The sequence below is a fragment of the Parasteatoda tepidariorum genome, chromosome 1 (assembly GCF_982258835.1).
Source record: "Parasteatoda tepidariorum strain Cologne lab strain chromosome 1, Ptep-v5.0, whole genome shotgun sequence".
NCBI classification, from domain to species: Eukaryota; Metazoa; Arthropoda; class Arachnida; order Araneae; family Theridiidae; genus Parasteatoda; species Parasteatoda tepidariorum.
In genome coordinates this window covers 62,642,871-62,647,991 of record NC_141755.1, presented here as the reverse complement: position 1 = coordinate 62,647,991, position 5,121 = coordinate 62,642,871, and the positions used below count along the sequence as shown (strand labels likewise).

General features: G+C 32.5%; 1 protein-coding gene across 3 annotated transcripts in view; it reads left to right on the top strand.

Annotated features, from left to right (window-relative positions):
* Positions 1–1,782: 1,782 nt before the first annotated feature.
* Positions 1,783–5,121, top strand: part of LOC107452939 (uncharacterized) — a 38,426-nt gene continuing 35,087 nt past the window's right edge. For 2 of the 3 annotated variants that reach the window (XM_071179730.2, XM_043049498.3), the window contains exon 1: positions 1,841–1,977. The gene's annotated coding sequence lies outside the window, so the exon portion shown is untranslated. Of the gene's footprint in view, positions 1,978–5,121 lie in introns of all 3 variants that reach the window. The other variant, XM_043049496.3, reaches the window with a different exon arrangement.

The window sequence follows — 5,121 nt, the reverse complement described above, 5'->3', positions numbered from 1 at the left end:
TTTCTTTTAATGAATTAGTTACCAAAATTAACCTGATACATACCTGATACAAAATTAACCTGACTAGTTTATTTTTGTTAATGAACCAATTACCATTTTTTTTTTGGTCAATGGCTGACACTTGGTTCTATTGAATCAATTACCTAAACTAACCTGTTTCCTGCACGAAATGCATTTTCATAAATACAGGGTGTCCAAAATTATATCGAAGGTTTCCAGAACTTTACTTCAGGAAAACGATTACGGTAAAGAAAAAAAATCTTTTGCAGCAAATTCATGCGACAGAGTGGTGCGCAAACTAGGGGTCGCGACCCCTGTGGAGGTCGACAAATTTTTATGAAATGCATTATCCCTGCATGCTGCATACTATACAGTGTGCATATAAAGAGTGAAGCGCCGTCACTCACTGTTTAATTGCAATTTCATGCTGTCCACTCTTTCTTTGACCGTAATGCGTAATGTATTCTCTATCTGGCTATCCGTGGAAAAACAATATCCCGTTTTATGCAAGAATGCCATCAGAGTGTTAATACAATTTGCATCAACGTATTTATGTGAAACTGGATTTAGCAAACTAGTTTCAATAAAAACTAAATACCGCTCGCGTTTAAGCCCTGAAGATGATATGCGAATTGCAATTAGCAACATACATCCAAACATCGATGAGATAATTAGAAACTTGCAGCCACATACATTTCATTAAAGGGCAATTACTGATTTTTGTGTTATACAAAAAGTATTTTCTTAAAATTATAAAAAAAATTAATATGAGTCAAATATGATGACGTTTTTATTCGATGAAACGAAAGAAATTCTCAAAATATACATCGTATTTGTGAACATTTATCTCTAGGGGTCGCCAAAAATTTTCTCTCTACAAAAGGGGTCGCAGTCGAAAAAAGTTTTCGCACCACTGCGACGGAGAATAAATTTTATTCCCAGGGTTTTTCCTTTTCACTCAAACAATTTCAGACAGATGGCAGTTAGAGTCCCTTCTATTCATTGGTACACATACATGCTGTCTTACGTGTTTAATAGTGTAAATATGGTTTATAAGCCTTTGTCAAATAGAAAGACAGATAGTACAATTCAAAGAAAGACAGAGCGAAAATACACCCAGGGGATTCGAACCTGCCACCTCCACGCTATAGAGTTGGTACGCGATCCGTACGACCAGGTCTCGCGTAGTTCAGAACAAATTCTGATTCGCGAGACAGCTAAAGTTATGCCCTTGTGTAAATATTAACCTTAGCCTTCATACATAAGCCTGAAGTTTGAGCTCTCAAATGACTTATAATCTCTTTTCAAACCGAAAAATAGATAGCACAGAATTCAAAAGGGCATTGATATAGAGAAATATACTTAAGGTTACATAGGGAAGCAAGCCTATTTCCTTAACACTTTAGAACCTTCTGTGGAGGAACAATACTTCTCGGTCACAGAAGATTAATCATAAAAATCTCCTGGCTTTAACAAAGAAGTTAAGATAGATTTTGATGCTTTTTCTGTGACCTCGGGACCTTCCTGGAAGAGCGGTATCTCCGCCCAGCACTCTGTAGCATGGAGTTAGCAAGTTCGAACCCTGCCGTAACCCTGGATGTACCTTCGTGCTGCACTTCTCTGAATAATACTATCTTTCTTTCTATTTGATAAAGGCTTATAAGCCGTGCTTATTTTATTGAGTATACAAGGCTGTATATGTATGTATCAATAAATAAACAATATCTGTGATATATCATCATGCGGTCGGAACTAAAATTAAGCTGCGTAATGGGTACGTATAGCTGGGTTTGTGTGCCGTGTTGGAATAGGAAAAAAGAACTGTTAAAAAGTAACCTATGGAAGGCTGCTTTCGTAGTTTTGAAACAAGATTCTTGTATATTGTTGTCTTAAAAGTGCTGAGATTCTTCAGTTATTTAACTGTTATTACTTGTGACTTTACGATTGGAATCCGAGACTGGTTCCTGATATATCTGTGTAAGTCTCTTTCATTTACTCTTTATGTTACATTTCTATATTTTGAGATGCGTGTATGGTATTAGAGCCCTTCAAGACTGTTTTCGTATTGAACATAAAATCTGCAGATTAACCTTTCCCCAGCAAAATTAGATTTTTTTTTTCTTCAGAGAAATTCTTACCTATGACTTTTTTCATAGAAAGCTTTATTTTATTATAAATGATGTTCGAAAACTCATAAATCTCCTCTGTACGCTGATCCTTTGTTTGAGAGAGAAATAGTAAATTGAATTTCTTCTAAACTGATAAGTAAGGAATTGTTTTCGGTGTATTTTTTTACGCTGCATTGAATGAGACCAATCTCGCAGCGATCAGACTGATAGTTGAGAATTTAAGTGTTCCGTGTACAAAAGTACAAGTTTGTATTTTTTATTTACACATCTTTTATTTATACTCTTATTAACACATTTTGAATTGCTATACAGACAAGTGAGGTATTGTTCCCAATACAATTTTTCTCACTTAATCGAATGAGACCAAACACGAATCAAAAGAGCTAATATTTCAAATGTTGAAATTATTTTTCGTTCGTGTGAGATTTTTTAATTAATTGCTCTTTCTACAAAAAACAAAAATTTCATCTTATTCAATTCAATGTAAAATATTACGGGGACCGGAAAGTAATATCGTTTCGGTTCATTTGATATTAGTTATCTGGATTTTATTTTTAATCAATAACGCAGTCACCCTCGTTAGCTGCAACCTTTCAATGCCGGATCGAAAATGAATCGAAAAAAAATGAATTGGCTTACAAGACTAGCAAATATTTAATGATCCGAAACGACATTACTTTCCGGTCCCCCTAATATTTCATAGAAAAATGAACCTCACATGGTCAACTGGCTCATAAATAAAATAAAAGGTGTACTAAGTTAGGGTCAAAAATTTCAGTTCCTATTAAAAAAAAACGCTACAATTTTTAAACTATTTGTTCCATTCACTCATGTATAGTCTCATTGGATTTAGCGTGCAAATTACATTGATAATGTGTCTCTTGATTAGATAGCACCATCAAATACGGAAGTAGGTATAAGTAAAAATGTGTACTTTTTGTGTATAAAACCCTTCTAGTTTCTAAACTATTGGTCTAATTCAATTTAGCGAGAAAATTACGCTGAAAAAAATGTCTCACTCTCTTTCTAAATCACTCGCATCTCTCTCTCAAAAAAAAAGCGAGAAGCATGCAGAGGAAAGTTGGAGAGTTATCAGGTATCATTTATAAGAGGGGTAACAAATCTTTTTGCCAAAAAAATATTTTTGGTATTAATTTTTCCAAAGAAACAACCTTTTTTCTATAACTACTGGAGTACGCAAAAATTTTAAAATTGAGATTTGTACATATTCATCATCTCTGTATGATAAACTGGATGTTACAAAAAAAAATTCATAGATAAATTTTGTTTTATCAGTATTTTTAAATTCTACTTTAGCGTTAATAGCATTAGCAATAGAAAGAAAAAAGTTGTCAAGAGACTTTTCTCGGAATCTATCGTGATTTTTGTCAGTGGGGAAAAATTATTTGTTTTGTAAAATCATTGTCAATAATAAATTGTCCATCTTCAATTTTTATCTCTGTTTTATATATTAATTCAGTTTGAGTTATAGAAAAACTAGGAGATCAAACTTAATTCTTTAAAACAAGGCAAATGTTATAAAATCAAAATTATCCCCTTTTCTCTTCCTTCAGGGGCTCTAACATGTGCTAATTCTTAGGTATCTATATTGGATACCCGTTGTAGTTCCTTAGATATCTATTTGCATTAGGTCAATTTTAACCTATCTATAGCCAGCGCTCTCTGTACTTATTCTGTAAATGGCGCAAAACATCAATATGGTGAAAAACCTCAGTTCAGTGAAAATAAAAGGATTTGAGGTCATAAGTTTTTAATTTTAATAAAGTAACTTCAATGCGGCATTATCTGAGCTCATAAAAATTTGCAAAAACTGAGAAGAAATATAAAATTTTGATATTTTTTTTATATCTGTGGACAAATGTCACCAGATTGGCTATTTTCAAAAAAGTTTAATAACTTTTAAAACATTTAAGTTATTTATTCATTCTAAAGCTCGAGGAAAGGAAACATCACGGCAAAATGAGTGTAAAATGATAGCTTTGCTTTAAGTGTAAGTTACTTAAACTGTTGCTTTTTTATTTTAAATGGCGAAAGAGTTTCGGAAAACCATGTTATCTGTGATGCATCGTATTTTCGATATTAGTTTTTTTTCTGAACGCCATGGATCTTTTTGTTATTTTCTTCTCTGCTAAACAAATAAATTTAACTTTTTGGGGGAACAACAAGGTTGTCTCTTCAGCAGACTGATTAAGCAGTAGTTTTCGGCATTTTTAACAAATATTTAAGTAAGAAAGTTAAAGAGAATCTTCCTTTTTCAACATTTACCCATAATCGAAAGTTTGAGTAGAAAAAATTGAAATTTTTCTTGGTGAAAATCTTGTCTTTATGGAATTTGGCTATAAATGATTGATTTCTTTTACCAAGCTATAATCCAAGTTATCATCTCAGGGGCATTTACACCTATTTGTCCGCATGCCGAAAATGCCCTTTCACAGTCAATCACCCTTAACCAAATAACATAAATTCGTCCTTTATAGATAACTATAAATAATTCATTATAAAAAATATCGATATTTGGTCACAATGATTGTGCCAATATTGCCGAATGTGCTAATGATGTTCTTTAAAAGTTTTTGTTGTTGAAGAAGATTCCAATGGAATTTAGCACAGTTTAAACAGTTGATATCAATCTTAAAAGATAGCCTCTCTTTTGATAACATGTTATAACGCTGAAAGTCGCGGATTTATAGATTTCGCCAAAAGTTTATTTAAACACACAAGCATGCAATGTTAAGGTATAAAATGCGCATGAAAGATTTCTGCACATCTAACTAAGTAACTACCTCATCTGTATATTCCACAAATAGTTCTTTATCTTTTTTTACACAGTGTTCTGCATTATATATTAAAATCTTCGTCATAAACATGTACTCATTAAGGGTTTCATAGTAATATTTGAGGGAAGAAAAAAAAATATTTTTCGAATTTTAACGAATCTCTTCAAATAAAGATGGGACTGAAAAAAAATGAG